Source organism: Talpa occidentalis, unplaced genomic scaffold, assembly GCF_014898055.3.
Source record: "Talpa occidentalis isolate TD23 unplaced genomic scaffold, MPIMG_talOcc4v2.1 talOcc4.14, whole genome shotgun sequence".
NCBI lineage: Eukaryota > Metazoa > Chordata > Mammalia > Eulipotyphla > Talpidae > Talpa > Talpa occidentalis.
Genome location: NW_023601433.1, coordinates 8,932,773 through 8,960,047, shown reverse-complemented (window position 1 = coordinate 8,960,047; position 27,275 = coordinate 8,932,773). Strand labels below are relative to the sequence as shown.

Genomic DNA, 27,275 nt, shown 5'->3' with positions numbered 1-27,275 from the left:
TTAGGAAACTGTTATGGTAAGATGTATGTCAGACTTGACAAATGGAACTAACGCTCTTCGGCTGCTTCTTGTCCTTGTCTTAAACAGGAATTAAGTTAAACACAGTGCTGAATGTTAATTACATGTTTACTGGCTAATGAAAATTACAAATGGTTTTGCCACCTCAAACAATGATGAAAACTCTGAAGACACTGTAATTATATACTTTGAGGGAAATAACTCAGAATATTGATCATAAGAAGTGTAAATCTTTTTTTAACTATTCATTAATACCATAAATATGGGCTACAGAAGTTTTTCCTTGCGGTTTGTCTCATCAGTTACCCTGAGTAGATGGATGTTAAGGCTCCTCTGGGGAGGTGGTGAACTCATTCTCCCAGGAGAAGGAGGTGACTTGTGTAACTTGGGGGTGCCCCCCTCCCAGCCACCCCCACCCCCTTTAGCCCCAGCAGAAGGTTGAGGGGTGGTGGAACAGGGGGGGCTGGGCTCAGGGCAGGTGAAGGTGATCACAGCCAGTCTCTTGCCCCTCCCTTCCCCTGCCCTCTCTCCCCGTCTCCCTGCCAGGTCTGATGGATGACCGCCTTCCCCAGCCTGGGCGCCTGGCAGATAACCTGGCATTCAGGGCTCCTAATGGAGGACAACTCACCGCACCCCAAGTGACGCAGCCCTGCCTGACAACTGAAGTTCCCTCCTTTAGAGGTGGCTAGGGCAGTTCGTTGCAAGAGAAGGAGAAAAGTTGAGAATGGAGGTGGTTACTTGGGGAAGGTGGCTCAGGCTGCTGAACCAGAACTGGTTTCCCTGGGTTTTGGGGGCACAGAAATGTTTTGTTTTGTTTCGTTTTGCTTTAACTTGGGGTTAAAGACTTGCAGCTCTGCACTCTGCAGAGTGGCATTCACTCCGATCCTGGGGGTCAAAGGTGAGGGCTGTACTAACCCTAAAAGCCCGGTCTGGTCTGGTCTGGCCTTGCCAGAAGGCCAGGCCAGGAAGAGTGGTGAATTGTCAGCCACACTGCCTGGAGCTTCTAAGGGGGTGCCTACGAAACCCGCTTGCGGGGCACACTCGGCACCAAGATGGGGGGTTTTTTAAGTGCAATATTGAGGATTTTAAAAAAGTGCCATAGACTTGTGGGATTGGAGCCCTCTTTTCCCCTGAGAATTCCCAAGGCTCCGGTCTTTGTCTTAGAAGGAATGGAGTTTCTGAATGGTGTGAAAGGGACAGAGAGGGTCGCTTCAAATCGATTTTACTTGTCCTTTCTGTCTTTTCGGATCAACGCCCTTCAATGGGCACAGAGGTGCTCTTTCAACCAAAAACTTGTGCTACATTTTCTGCCTGTATTGGTGCTAAATACAATAAGCACTGGGCAGATTTTTTCCCCCCTTCGCTCGCCAAAGCAAGAAAGCACCCTAATTAAATTGTTTGATATGGACAGTCAAGACGGACCAATTAAGTATGCATTAATATAAAGATAGAGTCTGCAGATAAGGCGGTTTAGAAAATCAGGCGTAGGACAAAGGCGAGGGCGCGAGCCTCGAGGAGGGGTATGTGGACTCGGCAAGGTCATTCACCTTCCTCCCTGGGCCCCGGGCTATTGCAGAGGCCGGAGCCCCAGGTGAGAGGGGAGCGAGCCGGCTAACAGGTGGCGACAGGGCTGGAGTTTTTCAGGCCCGCGCCCTCGGCCGTAGAGCGGCGGCGCCCCGGGGATTGGTGTCCCTCCCGTCCTGCTTCGGGGACCCCGCAGCCGTCCCGAGGTGGCAGGGCCTGGAGGAGGGGACGGGAGCGTGTCGTGCCCACCCCGCCTCGGCTCCTCGCCTGGAGTCTAGGTCCAGGGCCCGGCCTCGCCATCTGGAAAGAGCGCGCGCCCAGGGGAGACTCGGAGGGCCCGGGGGCACCGACTCTGTCACCGGCGCGGCCGCAACTGCCTGGCAGTCAAGATCAGGGTAGGAGGCCCCCCTTCGAGACCCCTCCCGGCTCCCCGCTGTTTCGCTTCTGAGGAAACGGGAGCGTCTCTGCGAGCCAAGCAAAGTTCCCACCCGACGCCGCCCGGCCCTAGGGGCGTCGAGACTCGGTGGCAGAAATGGGGGAATGGCCGAGGCCGGAGGAAAGGGCGCGAGCGAGGAGCTTGGCGCCCAGTTCGGCGGCCGCAGGCGGCTCGGGGCTTCTCCAACCCCTCTCGGCCCTCGGAGGTGTGGGCGGGCGGAGGGCCTCTGGCCCCGAAGGCGGCGACCCCCGACCGCGGGGCCCGGCCCTCCGCGCGTCCCGGCGCGGGGCTGTGCGAGGGGGTCCCCGGGCCGCTGGGGCGCGAGCGCGGCGCGCTGCTGGCAGGGAGGGCGCGCGGGGCGCACGGGGCGCCCCGGGGCAGGAGCCGAGTGTGCGCGGGGTGGGGGGGGGACGCAGGGCTGAGAACCAGAGCCCGGGGAGGTGGCTGAATGTCAAAAGCAAAAAGGTTGAAAAGCCCATTTTCCTGGCGCGCTTTCGCCCCCCTTGGCTGGTAGCAGAGGCTGTAAATCAGCGGCCGGCGGCGAGGGCGGGAGGAGCCCCCTTGGCGGGCTCGGCTCGGCCCCACCCGGGCCGTGAGCACCTCCCGGTGGGCCCCTCATCGATCCACAGCCTCGCTGAGGATGTCACCGCACTAAATATTTACTGATCACACACAAATAGCCGGGGCTCGAACGATTTTCCTCTGTGAGGAGAGCGCAGAGAGAAGGGTAAATCATTTTATTAGTGTGGATAAAGCCCAGAGCACACTCCGGGCTGGAGTGTTTTAAGATGTGTCTTCAACGGGATGAAAAGAGTTAGGGAAATCGATACCGAGTGATTAGAAGCCCCCGGGGTGACCGAGGGGGCCGGGGCTTTCAGGGATTTGGCGAGGCTGGGGGTGGGGTGGGAGCCGGCCTCGCGGGGGGCGGCAGGACCACCGCCGGGGCGCGCCGGGGCGCAGGCCTCGGTCCCTCCCTCCTCGACGGGAGCGGAGTCCGCCGCGGCCGGGCGGCGCTGGGCCGAAGCGGGGCGCGGGCGGAGAGCCGCGGGCTGGAGAGCCACGGGTCCCCGCCGCCAGGGGCCCTGGCCAGGCCGCGGCCGCAGGTCCGGAGCGGGGCCGCCGCTTGTCCCCCACGGCGCGGGCTCTGCGGGCCGGCGCCTCGGGCGAAGGTGGGGCCCAAGCGCGCGGCGTTTATCCCGCGGGCATCTCGGGCCTCCCCGCGCGTCGCGGCCCAGGGCTCTGCCCCTCCTCGCCTTTCGTGTTTCTCGAGAGGACGCCGCGGCCCGGCCCCGCTCTACGCCTCTCCCGGCCACCCACTCGGGGTCAAGGGCGGCGGCCGCGTGGCCGAACCCGCAGGGACCGCAGGGCGAGAGCATGGCAGGGTCGGGGCTCGCGGGCAGGTGGGAGCAAGTCGGAGGCCGAGGAGGCCGGCCAGAGGGCAGGGTGCCGGACCCCCACCCCACCCCCAGGCCGCCCCAGGGCGTCTCTGCTCTCCCCGGGGCGCGCAGCCAGCGCGGGAGGATGCGGTCACGCCCCAGCAGTGGACTTCGGCCTGGGGACCCCCAGGCCGGGTGCAGGCGCCCAAGGTGGCTGGGGTGGGGAGGCTCAGCAGGGCTGGCTGAACTTAGCGAGGCTTGCGGAGCCCATGCTGGGTGGCAGAGGACTGCCCTCGCCCCCAACTCCAGCAGCAAAGTGCTGGCGCGAAAATGACTTTTCACTTCTGGAAGCGGGAGGCTCGCTCGCTACTGTGAGCAAACCTGGAGGTTTGAAACAGCTGCAAATAATCAAGAAGGCACTAATTTCGGGGGGAAAGGCGGGGCGTGAGGTGAAGAGAGGGGAGAATCTTTTTCGTTTCTTCTTCCCTTTTCGCTCTTGACCACTTCCTAAAAATCTTGTTCTTGCTGAAGAAACTGATTGCTTGCTCTCTATCCATTTGTCTGTCGGTCTATCTATCTACCTACCTACCTACCTACCTACCTATCTATCCATCTATCCATCTATCCATCTATCCATCCATCCATCCATCCACCCATCCATCCATCCATCATCCATGCATGCATGCATGCATCCATCCATCCATCCATGCATCCGTCCACCTTCTTACCTTCCTACCTGCCTGCCTGCCTACCTATCTGTGTATTATTTTCCCTTCCCTCCCAATGGCTACATCTTATTGGCAACTTGTGGTATTCAGTTCATGTTGCCTTGTTCGACTCCTCTGTGCAACAGGAAATGTAAGTGCATATCCAATTAACCGTTTTCCAGAAGGGAGAAATTTTTTTTTTAAATATGAATCCCAGTGGATTGGAGCGGTGTGTTCAGGTGTGAGGCGATTGGTGCCTGGAATTCCTTCCTTGTAATCCTCTAATTCCTGCAGTGGAAGCTCCAGACTTTCGCTGACCTGGAGGCTGTCAGGAGCCAGGTCTCCATTAACCCTTCTTGGTCTTGGCCGGAGCGAAGGTTAACTACACTAACGGATCCAAGAGCTGTAGCTAGAAGGGAGGGGGGTGTGGAGGAGGAGGAAGAGCAGGGGGGAAGGTGGATGAATTCACTGGACTTGCAAGGTTTTTACTACCCCGCCCTGCCCTTCACTGGTATCCCCCACACCCACCCTGTGAATGCAGGTTTCCATTCAGACATGCAGGGTCTCATCCATCAAGGCAGCCCCCATCATGGAACTGGACTTTAGGGAATAAAAAAATACAATGTAGTGAAATATTTGCTTCCTTTTAACTGACCACCCAACTCACTTAAAAAATATATTTCTAACATATTTTCAGCAATAGATAATTCTGGAAGGGGGCTAAAAAACCACAAACAGAAGTCCTATTCCATATTTTACCTTCTTTCTTTTAAGTAGAAGCTAATTTAGAATCTTGTCAGCAGCCAAATGATAACCATAAAATCTGGGTGAGATTAGAAAATATATATTCTGTTGGCTTCAAACCCGGTGGCATTTTAATGGGTGGTTATGTAATAGTTATGTGCATAAAGGTGTATTCACATAGATGTGCATGTATTCTTGTGGTGTTAAAAGTTCCTGCATGGATTGAAGGTTCATATACTCAAGCATTAGATAGAGGCTGTCACTCATGTGTACATTGTTGGGGGGGGGGGCATCTGGCAGAAAGCAGTGCAGAGAAGAGTTTTGAATGAGCTCCTTGCAATCACTATTGTTGAAATACAAGCTGAAGCAACTTAGTAATGGTAAAGCTATTGTGCCTTGCAGAATCACAGAAGAACACTTCAAAGTAAAACTGTCCATTTTCAGTTTGGTAGCTTTGTCAGGGCATTTAAACAAAAGGTGAGCATCTTTTGTCTAATATATTTATTTTAAAACTCAACAATATGCTACTCTGTTTATTTTACTTTTCAATGAATCGAAGAATTTAAAGAGAATAGACTCTAGCTAGAGAAGGTGGTATAGGGACTCACTGTCCATTTAACTAAGTCTGATGCAGTTTCTACATGCTTTTAATGTTCTATTGCAAGGCAACTCTTGCTGAGAAAGTTCCAAAGACATCTAAAGACATGTGGACATCACTTCTTTTTTAGAAGTGGGCAGTGAGGAAAGATCTGTTTACTTTTTTCTTTTTTTTTTTCAAGAGCCAGGGAATGAAATCTTTAAAATGACAGTTAATTTTTGGTATGTCAAAAAATGCATTAATCAAATGGTACCAAGTGCCAGTCACTTAAATGTGGAAGGTGTTAGGAAGGCAAATATCCAGATAAAATAATATTGTTAATTAGCTGCATCAGTGTACTTAAAATATAAACAAACAACAAAGCAGAGCTTTCTGATTTAATTTCCTTTAGCTATAAACTCAAGGTGAATTTCAGAAGGAGAAAAATAATTTAAGGACTAATTTCCATTCTGTTGGTTTTTAGAAGGCTAAAAAAAGAATCAGTTTCAACATAAAGCATATAATTAGAGAAGTAAGTAGATGGACAAAGGCAGGCACACTGCCACGATAGAAAAGCATTAGGTATGAATTTAGAAAACATAATTAATTAATTACCACTACATTTCTTCTCTTAAAAGGTTGGTTTTTTGAGATGTTAAAGGTACCCATTCAAAATAAAGAACTTCTGTGCAAAATTAAGAGGAGTCTCTTCAACAAAATACCAGCTTCTTACTATAGAAAGTCTCAGTTTGAGAGTTTATAAAGTGTAACACTCAAATGAAATGTACACAGGTCTTTTTATTTTGAATAAGGAACAGAGAAAGATATTTTTTAAGCCATCCATTACAATTTATAACAAATTAATCAGCCTTATCGAAGAGATTACGATGTGCTTGACTGAGGTAAATTGATTGAGATGATATCACTTAAAGTAGTTAAAGCAAAACTGAAAACAAAAGGAAGGGCATATTGACTTCAGTGAAAAATGTCACATTGGATATTTCTTGATGGGACCATATCACATCCCATGTGAGGGAGGACAAGGTAAAAAACTCAGGTAGCCCTATTTCTTTGCGGAATATATGTCAATAACTTAATTGTTGAATCCAAAGTTGTAGGGCAAATTGTCATTTTGCACATAGGCTGTTGTCATATTAACAAGCAATTAAAAAGAAGCTGTATTGTGAAATTTAAGGGGGGAATTTAAAAAGATATTTTTCTTCATAGTCTCTCCTGAGAGATAAAGACTTATGCTGCTTTACTCAATGATTTTTATATGATTTTAGCTAAGTGACTGGCTTTTAGAATCATATATATTTTGCAGAAGTCGTATTGTTTATAAATTGAAACCAAATTCAAGGTATCAGATCCTTTTCAGAGAGTATAATTAAATGTTCAGGTATTGAAGAATTTAAGTCTCCCAGGTTCTATTAAAGACACACATATACACAAATCCTTATACCCATGCTTGCCTTACAATGCTGAGAATCATAAACGGCATGGCTGTGAGTGGATATTTTATATAAGAGCCTTTCACACTTTTTTTCCTATTTACCCTGGAAATGTCTTTTATGTTAGTTACACTTTTAAAAGCAGTTGTCAGTATGTTAGACTTATTTGCTCCTTTTTAAAAACACAGTTATATAATTAGAATAAAATTCTTATATAAAAAGAGGTGTGTTGTTTACACTGAAGTTTTCTTAATAAACTAGAAGAAAACCTATCCCAGATATATTTAAGTAGGGCAGCTACTGGATATGTTTTATATTCCTGTCATTCTATCTTCTTGCCTTTTACACTAGCATAGATGGGTTGTTTTGGATTCATATACTGACTTTTATTAACAGTGAATTTTTGACATTAAAAATATTTTTAAATTGTTTACCATTACACCTTAATGAGGTATTACATTAAAAAATATTTACCCTATTCAAATTTGAAGAGATGAGGTCTGTTCCCTTCCCTCTCAGCAAAAACAACAACAACAACAACAACAACAAAAACCTATATATTAGCTAAAGAGAAAAAAATTAGGATTCAGGAGGCTGGAAATGCATGCACATGATTTTTACAATGGAGCTCTTAATTAGGATGTTTTCATCTTAACTGTTTACCAAGATGAGAACACTTCAGTTTTATGAATAATTTTTGATTTTTAAATAATTTTTAACAACATATCATTGGAGGCTTTCTGATTTGAAGGAAGATTTGAAAAATAAGCCTTCAAAATAAGAGAGAGCGAGAAGTGACAGGACACAATGGCTTACCTCAGTGTTTAGTGATATTATATAAGTTGTATTTTAACAATTACAATAACATGGCTTTTTTTCCCCACTGAGTATAAACTGAGAGGATTGTAAGAGAAAAAAGAAGAAAAAGATTTCCCCCCATACTCTTCCTCACTGAAAAACCAAACCAACAAAACAAAACAAAACAACACACAAATAAACCCCGATCCTAAACCCCACACAGGAAGCCCGGTCCCTACTTTAGGGAAAGTTTCTGTGTAAATGTGGGTCGTGCCAAAGCTGCTTGGTCGACTTTTTAAACTCGGCAGGGAGTGGTTAGACTCTGCCAGGAGGCTTGCAGCCTCCAGAAGCAGGAAACTTTCCAGCCCAGCTGCAGATGACCTACCACTTAGAGGTAAACTTTGCAAAGCAACTGTTGAAAGTTAACCTTTCCATTCCAGAGGAGGTTTTCAGAGGCAGGTCCACGAGAGCTGATATAACATATTTTATTATTTTCTAAGGCATGCCTAACTTTTATGATTCCCCCCTCCTTTACTATCTGTCTTTGTTCCTCCAGAGCCACTGAAGGAGCAGGGCAGATTCTAGATTGCTTTCAGAGTTTGCCTTCTCTGATGATGGATTACCATGTCAATTTAAACGGCATAGGATTAATTTGTTTCAATGATTTCTCTTTAGGCTGAATGCCAGCCGTTTTTCCATCTTTTTCCTCGCTCTTCAGAACAACCACCACCACCACCACCACCACCACCAAAAAAAAAAAAGCTTTCTTTCCAGATTCTAAGTTAGGAGACAATAATAGAAATAGACAAGTTAGGTGTAATGTTGCAATGCAGTTAAAGGTCTGAGTGTTTTTATCTCCACCTAAGAGGCTGAAACATACAGTCAGTCACATTAAAATGAAATTGGACTCAACATTTATTCAATAAATACTTGTCTTGTAGATAATCCAGTGCAGAGTGCTTTTGACACATAAGGACTTAATTTGTCTTGGATAACAGGTTATTAATATGGCACATTTAAACTTGCCACCTACAATAAGGTTTTTGAGATCTATAACAAACTCAAATCATCAGTGAGAAAAAAAATTTATATGAGGGAGGATGCCATTTTTAAGGGTGTCCATGTTTATCCCATGCACACACACATGCTAGTAATATTTCTTTCCAATCACAGATGGACACAGAAGTTCAATGAAGTTAAGGAAATTCCATTTATTATGCAGAGGTACCTAACCTTTTAACATAATAATATACCAGAGATAGTATTGTCAACCAATGTTACCTCAATAAAAAAGAAGAGAAAAAATGAATATCAATCGCATTAAGAAAAAGAATATGCCAGAAAATTTTCTCTTCTGAAAGATTTCTCAAGTGCACGAGAAAAATGCTGTTCAAATCCTATTTCTTTGCAAGACCAAATCCATTATGAGGGTGAAAATGGCACAAAAAAGCACTTAGGTACAATCCAAAATCAAATGCCCCCTCCATTTTTTTTTTTTTTTACCTAGACTAACCTCAGAGACAGCTAGAGCATGCTATTTGTTGGGTCAGGACAATTTAAGTGAAACAATCTATCCCTAAAGTGATTATTGTATTTCCTTCTCTAGCGGGAGGTTTCTCCAGTGGCTGCAAAGGTACAGGACAGGGGTTTTTAATCCCCTGGACTGAACACACTGAATAAATGTGGACATTTGAATTCCGGCTTCTTTTTGACCACTCTCTTTCCCAAATTGCCACTCCTTTCCCCAGAATTCCCTCCACGTTGAAATTAAACATCATCATTCAGCATTATAAATTGCTTTTAGAATATGGACACGAGTGGATTTTATTGCCTCCCTATTCCTCAGCCTTCTCAGTGCACAAGCGGACTTTCTCAGGCCGTGACGGTCAGAACTGCAATCTACGCAATTTTAATTTGCAAAAAAGTTGTTGGTTGTTAACCTTGGGGGGAGATGGGGCATCTCTAAGAAACCAAATCTTTGAGAGCTCTCCCTGGGAAATGATGTTACACATGAACAGTAAATCCAGGCAAGAAAGGCTAATTGAATGAAGAGAGAGAATTAGGTTAAAAAATAGAGTACAATCTAGTATCACAGTTTCACTAGTGTAACTCGAAATGAAGGTGTCTTCAAGTCGCTGGTGATGCCGAGTGTTTAGATGTTGGCCACAGATGGGAACACCTATTGAAATGTGTCTGAAGAAGATTAATAGGGCTTGTCACTGTTGGGAAAGCACTGCTTTGCTGTAAATTTCTAACAGCACAAGATGAATTACCGATGAATGCTCACTTATCAACCCCATCACTATCGTTCGACACTAAATCAAATTGAGAAGTTATCTGCAATCAGAAAATTTCTTTTTAAAATAGACATACACCTTTAAGCTCCAACTCTTTAATAGTCCCATGCAGAAAACAATCCCCCAACCCATGATACTTTTTTAGCTTAAACAAAATTAGATCTCAATAATGAATCTATTTTTAAGTTCCTGGGTAAAGTTATCGTCGAGACCAAAATTTGACAGTATTTCAATAAAGGTAGGAAGGCCCTTTGGAAGGCACTATTTAGTATATCACAAAAGGTGTTTTCTTTACTTTGAGATATTAGAAGGGTGTTTACTGTTTTTCCATTCCAAACCCTGTGCTTGAAACCTAATTGTCATCTAATCCTCTGGTAAGATAAAATTATGAAAGAACTGCAAGTTGAGGTAGAGATCAGCAGGATAGGATTAACTGGGTGACAGTGATAATGGAGGAAATGCATTTATCCTTTTATGATTTAATGGTGTCTCATTTATCTCATTTCTAAGGTGATTTGTTTGAGAAACAATGTCATGACGTTATCTCTTTGTTTGCTACCCAGCTCTAAGCATCCAGAGGCGTTCCAAACTAGCAATAATCATGTTTTAATAGCACCATCAACCCTTGTATTTTTATGGGGTTTGATATGTTAAAAAAAGTTCTGTTAAGTGCATAACTCATGTAATTTTTACCAAACTCCTGTATGGGCAGATATTTTTGAATTCCCATTTTACTGTTGAGTAAACTGAGGCTGAGATGTTATCTGAGACCATGGAACCAAATAGGAACAGTCAGATTTCAGAGCTGGGTCTCCTAGGTTCATTTCAGGATTTTTTTTCATGGAGAATTATTATGGAAATGAAAAGATGATAATACTGAAAGTAACTATGTATCAGTACTCTGGTCAAGGAAGATATATGTTATTTCACCTCTGTACAGCTCCTTAAGGTAGATACTGTTATCACTTCCATTATCTAAGAGAAACAATGGGAGGCTGACTGAGCTTGGGACTTGCCTGAATCTCACATGGCTAGTGAGTTGGGGACCTTTTACTTAAACCCAGGAAATCTGAATCCGAAGCCATCGGCCTAGGCAATGTTCCTATTTCTTTTTTTTTTTTTTGAGATTTATTTATTTATGCATACAAGAGCTGGGGTACAGGCCAGAGGTGCAGGGGGTGACAGGATCCACCAGAAACAGGGTGGGGAGCAGAACAGGCAGACTGACTGAAGTACACTGCTGAGGGGAGCAGTGGGCGAGACAGGAGAGGTCTGCTGCACCATGTGGGTTTCTCCCTGGTCGGCCCGGAGATCGAACTTGTGCTGCAGAGGCTGCGGATTACTTCATAGCGCGGTGCTTAACCCCTTGAGCCACCAGGGAGGCCCCAATGTTCCTATTTCTCTACACAAGGAGTCTTCAAATATAGTAAATGCTCACAAGAAACTTTACTTCCTTTGGCATCTAAGGATCTGTCAGGCTCTGTAGCGGTGTGTCACGGTGGGATCGAGCCTGGTTTGGAAATAAGGAAACTGGGGTTTAGATTCCACCTATACCAGTTACCAAGTATGTGACCTCAACTTCTCTGGCCTTTACTAAATTGAGGAGTTTGAGTCAAAGGAAAGAAGATCATTGCTTTTGGAGCGTCCCTAAGGGAAGGAAGAGAGAAACAGCAGCCACCTCTGAGAGGGCCAGGAAAGGTGGTCTGAGGCTCGCTCCCACCTCTCTAGGACAGGCACTGGGGATGGTCAGCATCCTGTGAAGTCTTTGTTTTCTTCCTCTCTGCCTGCAGACAGGCCGGATGACTTCAGACAATGGAGATGCTTTAGAAAACACAGAATTTAAAACTTACGGGAAAACCTTTACGTCCCTTATTTCCCAGACAAAAGCAAAAAGAAAAACCTGAGGTTGGGAGAGGTTAGGTGACTCACCTAAGGGCACCTCATTGTTCGATGACAGACTGAGGAAAGGTGATCCCTTTTCTCCTTCTGCCCAAACCTGAAACTCACCCTCTCCTTCCAAATGCCTCCCCAGCACCATGCTTCTTATTCGCTAAAACCCATACTTTTGACGGTCTGGTCATGTTCCTGTCATTGCTGTCTTTCTAGTTTATGATAAGAGATTTTTATATGGGTTGTCACTGGCTGTACTATGAAACCTTCTTAACTCCCTCCCACAATAATTTTTCATAAAATCTGTTAAGCTGGCCAGCCAAATAGTGGAAGCTGAGGTGAAGAACCACACAATAATAAGAATATTCTATAATCTCCATTAAGTCACTGTAATATTCAACCTGTATTTATTACCACCCTCCTGTGATGCTTACATAACCCAAATTGTTAGATTTATATTCTCTCTAATGGTTCCCCAATGGGAAAAACCTGTGTGTTTTATCTTCGTTTTCCTGTCCCAAATCACCCTTCCACATACATTGCCTGCATTGGGAGCCCCCGTCTGGGTTTAATCAGAACTTGCAAGACAAAATGTGCATTATTAAGAAATATAAATATTTTCAGAAGCAATCAAAGGGATGAAAGATTGATTCAGCATGTAGATTGGACCTAATTCGAAGCAGCTTTGTTCTAATGAGGGCTACCGGGATATAAAATCAGGAGCTGTTCGAGCTGCCATTTAGAAATTCCAACTCATTGGAATAATCTCCGTCAGGGTTTCTCTGGCTAGGTATGCTGAAGTCCTGTGTTTGCAAGGTGTATTTCCTAGTCTTTGGACTGAACCACCTTTCTGGCTACCCTTTGGGACTTGTAATAGCTATCTTGGAGAAATTATGACTAATTCCTTCTCTTCTTTAGTTGAGATCAGCCAGTAACTCCCTTTTCACAACTCGGAAGTTGGCTTAGCATTAACTTTCATAAGAACATTTTGACCTGAAGGCATCTGCATTACAATTTCTTTCTTGGCTTAATAAAAGGTATCACATTATCTACCTGGTCAATCTCTATTGGCTTTCAAAATAGAGACATGGAAAAACCTAATAAGCCTCATTAGGATATCTGCTTTAAAAACAACGGACTGCCTCATTTAGCACGTTGCTTTGAAAAGTCCCGGTAGAGCTGGGTGGTCATTGCTTGAATACAGGTATTGCTAATTTGGGATCTTTGTTAGCCTGATAGCTCTGGGAAAAAAAAAAAAAAAAAGTGCCTACTGTGTAGGTGGAATTTTAATACACAAGGGATCAAATCCTGATTGTTGTATTTTGTTTTTGTTTTCTTTCTTTCCTTTAATCCCACTTTTTGTCCACATGGCTATGTGTGAGAGATGGCTTGATTTTCTTGATATAGTTCACCCATCCACAGCTGGAATTCCAAAGAGGACTGAAAATGTCTTTAAAATCAACACAACTCAGGGAGCCTGAGAGAACAAGTTTTCCTTTGTTGTAGGGTATAGTATTATTTGCTGTAGGTTTTTTGATATACATTCTAAATTAGGCCTGCAAAGGCATGCTTCATCTTTAATTCATCACTCTCAGCTGAAAGAGATTAGCAATGTCTAGCACGCACCCCTCGTATGGTGCTGACCTCATCAAGTATGGCCTGAAATTAATTAGCCTCATTCATTCCAAATGGAAAAGGATAATGGAGCAGCATTTTAGAGATGACCATCACAAATTGTATGCAGCATATTTAAAAGGCTCCTATTTTCAAACCATGTAGATTAAAATTCTTTCCAGGGCTTACAATATGCCAGAGTTATCAAGGACTCAGAGCAAAGCCGGGCCAGGTTGCGCGTGTATTGGTGTGTGCGCATGCGTGTGGGCACGCGCGTGCACGCCGAGTTGCTTGTGAGTGTTGAGTTTGTGCAGAGATGTGTCTGTGTTTAGCTGCTGGCTGTCCAGGATGATACCTGAAATCTTTGCCCAGCCACCATCTGATGTTTAATATTGTTCTAAATGACTCTGTAATAGAATATGCTAAGTGGCCTTTTTTTTGGGGAGGGAGGGTGTGGGTAGATGTAGACCTGCCAGCAAAAACTTAGCTGCTATTTTCCAGTAAAACGCTGTTCATCTTCTAATTTAGAAACAGAAAAGTCCCTTAAAGAAATGCTCAATTTTTCTATTTTGAGTTATTTTTAAAACCTTTCTATGTCTTTTCCCAGTCCCTACTGTTTGATCATATTTCAAAACATGATTGAGGACTTAGATTACAGAATCACTTAAATTTACCATCTTTCTAAGATTAGCTGATTTTTCCCTTTTGGGGATTGACTCAGAGAGGCCAAATTTTTGAATATCAAAACTGCTTTCTTTTCTAGCCAAAAAAAATCTTGACCGGGGTTCTTTGGGATTCTTAGAGATGTTGTAAAGTTTATTTTTATGAGTCGTCCTTTTGGGACTACAGATTAGAAGGAGAAAACAGCCATGACTTTTTTGGTGTGCTTTTAGATTTTAATTTTTAAAACAACATAAAATGTGATCAGTTTATGAGAAGATATCAGTGGTATGGGGAGGGGTGGATTTTATCTAGTGCACGGTGTTAAGGAAAAACAATTTAAACCCAGAATAACTTTGTTTAGTTAAATTTAGTAGAAATCCAAAATAATGGAACCATAAAGCTTCTGATTACTTGTGGGAGTAAAAAAATGCATTTTAGGCAAATAAGACTTTTAGACTTCATTTATATATTAATCTTGTGTACATTTTTAAAGATTATTTTGTCTTTTAATAAAACACAAACTGGAAACACATTGCCCATATCTCTGCAAATTCAGGACCTAGAAATTTCTCTAAACTCACTTTTGCCTAATCTTCTCGTCCCAGAGGTCTCCTTTATCTAATAGGCATATGTCATTTATATGTACAAGATCATCAATCATGAACCGTGAACCTATCATTTTGACATAAAAGATCTATCCTTAAATCTCCCCAAACCTCTAGCATATAATTTGAGGAAATTAGCTAGCTTAAGGTCTGGGATTCTGACTTCTGGGGGATGAAATGCAAAAATGGAGAAAGCTTAAATTATACAAATTTGATTTTAAAGTCACAATTTAACTGAGCCAGGGATAAAAAATGATATGGTGCAGCTCTTTAAATGTTGACAGAAATAGATGATTTTGTTAATTATAATCTGGTCAATCTTGAATCTCATGCCTAAGAAGCATAGTTTGAAATGAAGGGGAATATTTGCAAAAATAGTTTGACTCATTCAAGCACGCAGTACCAAAACCATATTTTCCTCAGTTATTTATTATTGAGACAAAGAAACACATACATTCATAATGTTGCCACTTGCTTAAGTATGGAACCACCACTTGATTTTTAACTTTTTTTAATCAACTGAGGTGAAAATGGCAGAGAAACCATAAATACAAGGATTAAGACTGCATGAAATTTGAGTTCATTCAAATGACAAAGCCAAAGTAAAACTCAGATGAACTTACCAAATTTCATTGGGTATCCACCTGAAACTATAAATCCTCTTTTGGCATTTGAGAGTAGAAAGGAGGTTCACCTAAAATTCAAACCAGGTTTTTCTAAACCCAAGCCAGCGTCTGTAGCTTTAGGGTAAACTACAGCTGTGCTTTTGGTTCATAATAAAACTTTCATTCCACTTTAGCTAATGATGCCTTGGTCAGGGGCCGGGGGAAGCAAACCAGAAGATGTTTTTGGAATTGCTGTGTTGTCTTACTTCATTTCATATTTCCTGTAAGTAGTTCTGAAGTAGGAAAAAGATATGAAGCAAATTTTCAATGATGTACCTGGGATGAGGACCACCTGTGGTATACTAGAGGGGAAATTGAGTTAAATATGCATAGAATTTTTTAAAAAGGAGAACCCTAGATGAACAATTACCTAACTTTTTTTAAAAAAAATTATTTATGCATACAAGAGCTGGGGTACAGGCCAGAGGCGTGGGGGGTGAGAGGATTCACCAGAGACAGAGTGGGGAACAGAACAGGCAGACTGACCGAAGTACACTGCCGAGGGGAGCAACGGGTGAGATGAGAGAGATTTGCTGTGGCATGGGGGTTCCTCCCTGGCCAGGGATCGAACCCGTGCTGCAGCGGCTGGGGGTAGCTTCATAGGTTGCGTCTTAACCCCTTGCGCCACCAGGGAGGTCCCTAACTAACATTCCTTGAATGCTTTCTATAACTCAACTGTTTCAAGCATTGTGCAGGTATTAACTTAGTTTAACTTAACTGTATCAGGCAAACACTATTATTTCCATTTTGCAGATCAGATACACAAGGCACAGGGAAGTCACATGACTTGCTCAAGTTTTTGCAGCTCCTGAAAGGGGCTAGAAGGCTCACACATCTGGTCTGGCACCTCTGTACTCAAACACAACGCCATGCTGCCTCCCAGAGAAAATACAGTTGCAACGTGGTAAAAGAAACTTCTACCAATGATGAATGGAGAGAGATTTTCCCATTTTTTTTTAGATTTATTTTTATTTATTAATGCATACAAGAACTGGGGCATAGGCCAGATGTGCAGGGGGTGAGAGGGTTCACCAGAGACAGAGTGGGGAGCAGAAGAGGCAGATCTACTAAATACACTGCTGAGAGGAGCAGCAGGTGAGACAGGAGAGGTCTGCTACGCCAGGTGAGGGTCAGCTCCCTCTCTGGGGATCGAACTCAAGGTGCAGTGGCTGGTGATAGCTTGATAGCGCTGAGCCTTTAACTCGCACGCCACCAGGGAGGCCCAGATTTTCCTATTTTTTCAATCAACTAAGAGCAGTAGTGAAATTAATGGGAAAAAATCAATGAAAACATGGTTCATTCTTGTTTAATGTCCTTAGCCCAGAAGTAGGAAGGGAGTAGATTTTCCAAATCTCTCATAAGTCTTTGCCCGTCTTCCCCTGGAATGCTACATATGTAGAATACCATTGTGCCAAAGAGCAAAAGATAAACTGAGTGGAATTCAAAGAAAAAAAGTGCAAAAGTGACAGGGTGAGAGATTGACTGGGGAGGAAAGGTCAAAAGAACAAAATAAGTAAAACTTGGAGGAACGATAGTTAATATAGATCTCAATAGCATTCTAGAAATATTTACAAGAAACGTGAAGGCCTGAGAAATGTCACTAGGAGATTGGAAAGAGGTAAAGAGGAAGGCCTAGGAGAGAAACAAATTAAAGGAACTCAGATGTTGTTGCCATTCTGGAAGATCCAGCAAGAAAGCAATTGTTTCTTGGAAGAATGAGGCCCAAGCCAGAGATTTCACAGGAAAAAGCACCAAAAAACTATTGTTCCCTGTTTTGTGTAGTTGAAGCAGAGAGAGAGAGGCTAAAAAATTAGAACGAAAAAATAAAAAAGAGCTTTCCCTCCTCCTGTTAAGTGGAATGTCCCCTTAACCTTTACCTTTACTTCCTCATTTAACCCCCACGATGAGTTTGCAAGGTGTAGATGATAATCTCCACTTTATAGGTATGGCCACTGAGGTTCAGCGAGGTGGTGTTGCCTGCCCAGAGGCACACAGCCAGCAACCCTTTGAGACTCCCCAAACCCCACAGCCTGTCTTTTCTCACTCATCATCCCTACAACTTAGCCCAGAAGATGGTGTTGCAAAACCACTGGTGTTGGGCCAAATTCATTATGGTGCATTGCCTTTAAAGAACGCACCGATAAGAGCCATAACCCTGCTTCTGAGACCTGGCTGGCATCCTCCGGGGTGGCCCTGTGTGCTCAGCTCTTGCAGAAGCAGTGCGTGTTAAGTCAACACACCACCGTGGGCTCGCGTGTGGGAGCAGACGATAGATGGGTGAACATGTGTGAAGGAAGTGGAAATCTCCACACAGGTCCCAGCCCCTGTGTGTACAGACCGCCCCCCCCAAAAGAAATCACCTGACTGTTTGAAGGCATCTCAGTGCTGATGAAAAGACTGAATTACACTCCCAACTGTTTCCCTGCCAAAGAGAAAAGTTCCAGGTTCTTTAAAAAATATGTAAAGCATCTGATCTGAAAAGTGGGAACAGCATTTGGGACCAATTACCCAGATTAAGAGGCAACAATGCTCTGTTTACACGTTGTAGCCAAGAGCCTTTTGGCTCCCGCCCACAAGCTGGAGATTGTAAATTACAGACATTTCAGCCTAGCGCTGACTTCTCTTTTGACCCGTGTGTCTAGTGCAGAAAGCAGCAGATAGGAAAACCCTCTTGCTACTTGGCCTAAGACTCCAACGAATGGGGAACTGAATACTGTCTTCCAGGTAGCACATGTAACACACAGGTCTCTGCCGTGAAAGTGTGGATTTTATCACGCAGGGAGGAGTCTAATTGACCGTGTATGATGTGTCAGGATGTGGTTTTTCAGTTTGCCACTCGTCAAAAGTGATTTTGGTGAGAGAAGTTAGGAAATAGAAGATCGCTGACATCTTTTGCTTAATTACCATAGCACTCCCATTTAACTCCATTTTCCAATACACTGGTTTAATCAGTCACAAATGGGGAGCGGGTGAACTCACTACCGCAAGAGCAGTGTGGTTAGACACAGCAGCCATCAGAGGCAAAAATACAACATCATTTGGCCAAAACGCAGAAGCGGATGGGGGTTGGATCATTTGGAACTGAGATGTGTGTAGTGTCTCACTCGACAAAGAAGTACCAGTCCTACCCCCAGTGTAACCCTGATAATTCCAGAAGGTTTTTTTTTTTTTTTAATATTCGTCTTTCGGTTAACATACTCCTGATGTTAAGGGCTCGACCTTGCCAGGGGGGCAGGAAACACAGAGGTCAAACAGCAAGGAGGAGAAACTCGGAGGCGTGTATTCTGAGCACAGGCCTGCCAAACGCAGTGATGTGGAAAAGACCAGTCATTATTTTGCTGATAGCTGGGATGCGTAAGTGTGCGGTGTTTGAGAATTTAGTGCACAAAATACCACCTTGGCACCATCAAATCGGGACTATCCAACTTGGATATCAAATTAGAACTATCCAAGGCCTCCTTCTTCAGGTATTGTAGGTTGAGTCCTCAGTTAGAGGAAAACATCATTGAAATTGTGATTATGGAATAACACGGAAACTCAGAGCTGGAAAGTATTTTTATCCAGTCACCCAGTGCCTTATATGGGGGAGGTCTGAGAGTAGAGGCAACTCACATTTGATGCCTTTCCAGCTCCTCCCGAGGTCAACATATATTTCTGATAAAAACTACTCAAAAAATGTAACTTTATTCAATTTTGGATTTTTCTGACCCTGGTCTATCTTGATGTTTTACCATTTTCTGCAGTGTCCGTGCTTCCTGACATTTACAATTAACTCACAAATTAACTTAGAAATCATAGTAAGCTCTCAGCTAAATGACATAGAGGCCACTGGGGACCAGACCAATTTTCTAGAATAAGGTTAGGACTGAGTGGCTCTCTAACAATGCTAAGGCTGGTTGTGCAGAAGTGGTTATTCAAGTGTGAGCAGGAATCTAGGTGTGTGAGGGGAGATGTTATTTGCCTCTAATTTTGTCGGTTACTCAACTCTGACTATTTCTTCATCTGTTCAACAGGGATCACCAATCTTAACAATGTTTTAGAATCCAAGGCTCCAGAGTGGAATTAAGAAGTTACGGAACCCTTGCGAGGAAGTTTGGAGAACACTGTTCCAACTTCCCACTGACCCCAGAGGTCTGGAGATGGGCAGATATGGATTCAGTCCTTTTTGGGAGCTGTCACTGCAAGGCAGGTAATAGAAACGTGTGAAGGTCTAGGTGAAGCCACCAGCTTGGCTAACTAAGCTCAGTCACCTACAGAGATGGGAGGGGCAGGACTCCCTCTCCCCAAAGCTGCCACTATTGGGAGCTTTGTTTTGAGAAGTTTCTATTCCTTCTCTGGTTGTAAATATCTGAGTTTCGAGCACCTCTCCATTAGGGTGGGATTCTGTCCTCAGAAACGATATGACCAAACTTCATATGACAGACATTCAAATATTTGAAGATAACTTTCATTCTTTCTGATCCCTCAAGCCACCAATTTTGTTTTGTTGGCTAAATTCCCCCGTTCCCCAGATGACGAGGGCTCAGAGGTTTTGTTCTTCCCAGTTGGCCTTAGTTGGCCAGACTCTTTGAAGAAGTGTCCAGAAACAGATACAATACTCAGAAGTCGTCTGACCGGCACAGACAACACTGTCCATTACGTCATGTGACTGGCTGGAAGCAGAGCTGGAGTCAGGGAGTAGCCCCCATGCTGTGGAGGCAGAGCTTCAGCCTCGAGGGCTTGTAGAGGGGATTTACTGCATTTAAGAATGTCTCATGTTTATCCCCATTAAATTGCATTTTGTTTTGGCTTTTGGGGTAGCTTTTAGAGTCTGTCTCTCTCATCTTTTGTTCCTTTGCAAATTGACTAGCTTGCCCTTTTGCAGTTTTGCTGACTCATTGATCAAAATATTTCAGAAACCAGGGTCTCTAGCTTTTCATGCCACAGGTAACTATGTGGAAACTAGTTACAGGTGTTATGTCTTCAGCCAGCTCATAAGCAATATTAAAAATACTAGAGTCTCTGCTAGGCTTGCGTGCTTTTAAATCCTGGGTCTGCCAGTCTACCAGGTGTGTCATCTTGGATGTGTGGATTTATGTGTGCCTCAGTTTCCTCATCTATAAACTGGGACTAATAATAATAAGTAGCACCCGCGGTGGTTTTGATGATTAAATGATCTAATATATGTAAAGCACTTAGATACATAGCAAGTACAATTAATTAGATAAAGAAAAAAATTCAAGACAAGGCCTGTATGCATAGAGATGGCATTTCCTTATATTTCTACCTCCAGAGACCAGCACAGTGCCTGGACTTTGGGGCAAATATATTGAGTACATGGATGAATGAGTTTCCTTAGTGTCTGGACACAGGAGCGTAAGCAGATAATATAATCCTTGCTATGGTTTCTAATGCTAACAAATCTTTAATATTATAGAAAAGAAGATCGTGACCATGGAAAGCGATTATGTATATGCATAATCAGATCATCCTCATGGTGGTGATTTTGCCACTAACTTTTCTATGAATGTCTCCCTTTAGCATGGGACACCTGAAAAAAAATCACACCCTAAAGCCCACTCTCAGAGAAAGGTTTTTGGCTGACTTTGTGTCCCTCAGTCTGAGAAGGGGACACTGCCTATTTTTAGTATAAAAAGGAGTGGAACCAGGGAATTCTAGGTTTCTTAGTCAGGTCTTTGTTTTGTTTAAACTTCTGTAGCTTTTGAGATCCCAGGCAGATTCACTCCAAAATGCATGCTAACAAAACTGAAATGGGGGCTCCCTGGTGGCGCAAGGGGTTAAGCATCAGCACTATGCAGCTATCACCAGCAGCTGCAGCACAAGTTCGATCCCCGGCCAGGGAGCTACCCACATGGAGCCGCAGATCTCTCCTGTCTCACCCGCTGCTCCCCTCAGCAGTGTATTTCAGTCAGTCTGCCTGTTCTGCTCCCCGCTCTGTCTCTGGTGAATCCTCTCACCCCCCACACCTCCTGCAACCCAGCTCTTTTATGCATAAATAAATAAATGATCTTAAAAATGATCTTAATAAATGATCTTCAAAAAAATGATCTTAAAAAAATTAATCCGAGATGTTCCCACACCATCCATTCAAGTTTCTCCCTCTCTCTCCTCCCTACTGTGAATCCTGACGTTGCAGGGCCGCCAAGGGTGGGTCTGGATTTAAGCTGCATAATACTGCCCTTGCTTCAGCTCAAGTTCTCATAGGGTTGAAAATATAAATCTTTCAGAGATATTTTATACCTGTAATTCCCTTTGAACTTCCATCCGTGCTAATTTAAGCACGTTTGGTGTTTTCCTCTTTCTCTGTGAATACAGGCAAGCTCAAAGAATAAGACTCACCAGTGTTTTCTCCTTTGTGTGTGCTCAATAGGTGTCCCCGAAGCAATTACCTGCGGGAGACGGGGAGGAGCCAGTGCAGGAGCAGAGGCCACCGGCAATATGATCTGTGGTTGTTGTGTGTGCAAAGTGCTGATACTTTTGACAGCTCCCATCCTAAAGGGGTGTAGCAAGTCATTTGAAATTTGTACACAGACGGCCCTATCCATTACGCATCGCCAGTATCATACCCCTAATCTCCCCAGGCAGAGCTGCTGTTACACTCAGCGGCCCAAGGTGTGTCCCGGTGTCTCCTCACGCCACTCCCGGAGCCCCGTGCCTCGAGGCCCTTCCCTGGGGGGCACCACAGCATCTGTTCAGCTCAGGACAGTCAGAACCACTGGGGTGCAGCTGAACAGAGAGACCTGGCTGTGTGTGAAAAAGGCAGAGGAAGAACAAAAAAAGCTGTCAGTTTTCATAAGAAATTTTTTTTGAAGTCATAGGAATTTTATTTAATTTATTTTTATAATTATTTTATTTTATAGAATTCTTACATCATTTTTCATTTTTGCACAATGTATGCATTTCCATTTTGGTTAGATTCCCCATACAATTCCCACCCTCCTTACTCTGACCCCAATCCCTCCTCTCCTTCCCTGCTCCCAAGTGTGGCTCTGGTTTACAGTTGCTTGTTGATTTTGATTTTTACTTTATTACAATTAGTCTTTTTCCTGGTTTCTTATTTAGGTTTTCTAAATTCCTGCTATGAGTGAGACCATCTGGTATTTTTCTTTTTCTTTCTGGCTTATTTCGCTGAGCATGATCCCTTCCAGCTCCATCCATGTTGCTGAAAATTGCATGTGTTCATCTTTTTTGATTGCTGAGTAATATTCCAGTGTATATATGTACCACATCTTCTTGATCCAGTCATCTATTTTTGGGCATTTGGGTTGTTTCCGCATAAGAAATCTTATCCCTGGAGCATTAACTGTAGCCTGAACCTCACTACATGATCGTCCCACAAATCTGCCCACACTGGACTGGGCTTTAGAAACAGCAAAAACAGAGTGGAGTGGAGGAGAATGGCCTGCTACAGGGCATAAGACTTTGCATCCAAACTTATTGTCTGTGTGTGTGTGTGTGTGTGTGTGTGTGTGTTTGGGTGGGAGGGGTTGTCTCTCCATAGTGCAGTGTCAGAGCCTTTATTTACCAAAATTTAAAGGAGCATTTTGGAACCAGTGACCCTTTTTATATATGGAAAATTTTCTTTTTTTTCTTTTTAAAGATTTATTTATTTATTTATACAAGCACTGGGTACAGTCAGAAGCATGGGAGGGTGAGAGAATTCACCAGAGCCAGAGCGGGGAACAGAATAGGCAGAACAGTGTACAACCAAAGTACACTGCTGAGGGGTGCAGCGGGCGTGGCAGGAGAGATCTGTGTGTAATGTGGGACCCTCGCCGGCGGCTGGGGATCAAACCACTGTGCCAACTGCTGTGCCACTGGGGAGACCCATGGAAAATTTTAAATAAAATTTAAAACAAAGACACAAAGATGCCCAGCCTTGGAAAGTCACCTGGCTGTGTGTCTGGAGTCACATCATCACTGGGGTTAGAACAGAGAGCGTAGGTATCGTCAGGCTGACTCAATCTCTGTGTATTCATCCTCTCCTGGTGTTTTCTGGCGTGTGTTATCTAAGATGAGTCTCTGGAAGGCCTTTCCTGGCCTGTCCGTTCCTCAAATCATACTTTATAAGCCCCCATGTGTCACTGACATGATCTCTGAACTGAGTGACTTAATCCTCATTCCTTAGAGTCACACCCTGGCAGTTGTGAATCACAGAAAGTGCTTTTGTTTGGGGAACAGAGCTGAGTTCCAATCCCTGCTTCTGCGTGTCACGCTAATTGTGTGCCTGGGAATGCTGCTGACCATCTCCAAGGCCCAGTTTCCTTATCTGCCAGTGGTGGTTAGCAATATTTTCTTCTTGGTGATGCTTTTAAAACACCACCACTTAGCACCACACAAGAGCTCACTGTATGAGCGGAGGCCTATGTCACTCAGTGTGGCTCCTAGCAGGCGCTCAATAAAATCTTCCTCCACCATCCTCTGCTTTCTTCCTATTTTCTTCCCTGCCATGGCCCAGTAAGTTCACACTCATGCAAACCTATGTCTATTAAGAAAAATACTGCCTTCAAAGACAGTAACTTAATTAAATATTATCCTGTGAAAGACAAATGACTGCGCATTTAACAGAACACCTTTAAAGCTATACTCATCCTTAGATTGTTGTTATAAAACAGATAAGAACAATCTATTCCAAAGGAAAATAAAAAATAAAGAGTAAGCAAAGCACCAAATTAGACATTCCGTCAAGTCTGATTAATGGCTGCTTCCAGTGGAGATTTTAGCTGAGTTTAGTATCCTGGCCTCTCTGTTAATGGACAGTGGGTAGGGGTGGCCGTCTGATGAAGCTGAATGCATAATTCATTCAAAGTTCACATAGATTTTTTTTCTTCATTTGGGAAAGCCCAGAAGCCGGGTACAATTCTGTTAATGCTAAACTACTAGTAAGTTTCATGATAATGAATGTAAATATAGAAAACTATCTTTCTCCTGCATAAATTTAGCTTCCTTGTCATTCCTTTTCATTTCTTCAGTATGAGGACCCTATTCAGAGTAGAATTAATCGTGAGTTAAAATATTACATCACTCTAAAAAACGTCCACTCCTTCTGAAAAAGGTAGTCTAGGTCACATTAAAAAAAGAATGCACTCTTGAATAGGAAAAAGTGCAATAGGTTAATTTGAAAAGTATGAATAATTCAACACAGAATCATGCACTTCTTTTTACATATTTTCCCAGATGAAAATGTTGCTTTATCATTGTTAAGTAAATTCCCATTGGCACGTGTAACTCCCTGAGAACTGGGATAGAAAATGCAATATTGTGTTTACTAGAAGAAAGTAACAACTGAAGTTTAATAAATTTGGGAAGGGCCCATGCAGAGTTGCATGTGTGTGTGTGTGTGAGAGAGAGAGAGTTTGTGCGCCTGTGTGAGAATGTGTGTGTGTGTGTGAATTGTTTCTTTCAGTTCACAAAGTAATCTTCTCTGGTTTGATGTTGCAGTTAGAAAATGTTGAACAGGAAAAAAAAATGGACAAGATTTTTACAAAGTTCTAGAGTTCTGGAAAGCGTGGGAGTTAGAATTTGGGGGCACCGATGACAGTGCTGTCACTTCTGTTTTTGCTATAAAATCAACAAAAATAAAATAAGATTTACTCTAAACCTAAGTTTAGGTGGTAAGTCAAGCTCTAAATGGAAAATAAAATCAATACACATACTCCAGATAAGCACCACCAACTCTTTAAACTCCGCGTCTTATCAAAGATAATAGAAAAAGAATAAAACTCAAAGCTGCCTTCTGACCCTCTCAGCTCTGGGTGTGTGGTCAGTGAGTTTGGTTTAACAGAAACTCCTTTTTTTTCTTTTTAAATATTTATTTATACAAGAACTGAGGTACAGGCCAAAGGTGCAGGAGGGGCAGAGGATTCACTAGAGAGAGTGGGGAGCAGAACAGGCAGATGGACTGAAAACACTGCTGAGGGGAGCTGCGGGCGAGACAGGAGAGGTCTGCCGCACCATGTGGGTATCTCCCTGGCTGGCCGGGAATCGAACCCACGCTGCAGAGGCTGCGGACAGCTTCACAGCACTGTGCTCAACCCGCTGTGCCACCGGGGAGGCCCAGAGAGAAACTCTTTTTAAGAAAGCAAGGTATTCCCCCTTCTCCACAGTTTGCCTCCATTTAACTCATCCCTCCACATGCCTTCGCCTGTCAGGTCATCCTCAGGCACCAGCCTGCATCAAATCAATTTAGGACACCAAGCATTTCCTCAAAAATTAAAGTCCCCATGAAAACTTAACAGACCCAACAACAACATTAGAAAATCGTTATGGGAAAATTGCCAGCAGTTGAGCTGAAATGAAGGCAGAATGCCTTATATCAGGGAGAAGGGGAAAAGGGTCAGACAGAAAGAGAAGCGAAAGGAAAAGCAGGGCAGGAGGAGAGGCCCGAAGGAGAGTCACCTAAATTAGAACGAGAGGCTATGTTTATTAATACCCTTGCTGACCCACAGGCCCCTGACACAAAATACATTAAGTATTGTTAGGACATTGCTCGGTCACTCACAGGAGCCACTGATAAAATGGTGTTGGGCACAGCTCCCTTTCTGAGAACAGATGAAAAAGAACAAACAGCCAGAATAAGGTAAAGCCAAGGACTCACTGGCCACTGGGGGTGCAGGGACAGGCCTCCTCTGTCTCCTCCTGCAGCATTCTTCAGGCAGCTTCCTCAGAGCTCCTTGCTTCTCGCAAGCTAGGATGGAAACACATAAGACAGTATTATATTTTCTTGGTTCCAACACATAACGCCTGTCCATTGTAGAACATCTGGGAATTACGGAAAAGCAGGAGACGTGAAGGAACAGCGATGTGCCCCGCTAGCTTGGTATCACCATTTCTAGACTTTCTGTTTTTAAGATTTATTTATTTATACATACAAGAACTGGGGTACAGGCCAGAGATGCGGGGGGTGAGAGGATTCACCAGAGACAGAGTGGGGAGCAGAACAGGCAGACTGACTGAAATACACTGCTGAGGGGAGCAGCGGGGTGACAGGAGAGGTCTGCTGCGCCATGTGGGCACCTCCCTGGCCGGCCAGGGATCCAACTTGTGCTGCAGAGGCTGCGGACAGCTTCACAGTGCGGTGCTTAACCCCTTGAGCTCCCAGGGAAGCCCAATTTTTAGTCATTTTGTCATCTTTCTTCTCCTTTTTCCACGCTTACATTTGTGTGTTTGAAAGGTAAGATGGAGGCCTTGCTGCAATCCACTATTTTGTAATCTGGGTTTTCCATCTGACAAGTCATAATAAATATTTTCTCCTGTTGTTAAAATGTTGTGAAACCTGATTTGTATGTTGGGTCACATTTCCTGATTTGTAGGTATCATCACTCTCTTGACCTCTAGTTAGATATTTACATTGTTGGCAACTTTTTGCCTCTGTGATTCTTAGTGTGTGTCTCCATTTCCTCTGGCAACTGCTCTATGCAAAATTCCTGGGTGGAAGATTTTTTTTGGCTTTGTTTTGCAGGGTTACCTTTGAAATATTTATGCCAATTTACATTCCCACCTGCAGTGAATGAGATTTCAGAATTCACAAACCCTCATTCACCCTGCCCAAACTAAGATAGGAAACTGAAATCTTTTTATTTTATTTTATTTTATTTTTTGTTTTTTAAGAGCTGGGGTACACAGGCTAGGGGGTGGTAGGGAGGGTGGGGTGGTCAGAGAATTCACCAGAGGCGGTGTGGGGAACAGAACAGACAGACTGACTGAAATACACTGTTGAGGGGAGCAGGGTGCAAGTCAGGAGAGGTCTGCTGCACCATGTGGGTTGCTCCCTGGCTGGCCGGGGATCGGACTCAGAGGCTGCAGATTGCGTCATAGTGTGTTGCTTAACCCCTTGCGCCACCAGGGAGGCCCAGGAAACTGAAATCTTAGTTTGATTTGTATTTCTTTATTTGTGAGGCTATCTTCCCT

At 43.8% G+C, this 27,275-nt stretch overlaps 1 long non-coding RNA gene across 8 annotated transcripts in view; it reads left to right on the top strand.

Annotated features, from left to right (window-relative positions):
• Positions 1–27,275, top strand: part of LOC119244320 (uncharacterized) — a 201,484-nt gene that overhangs the window by 2,419 nt on the left and 171,790 nt on the right. For all 8 annotated transcript variants that reach the window (XR_008551642.1, XR_008551643.1, XR_008551647.1 and 5 more), the window contains exon 2: positions 19,379–19,554. This is a non-coding gene — a long non-coding RNA (uncharacterized LOC119244320). The remainder of the gene's footprint in view (positions 1–19,378; positions 19,555–27,275) is intronic.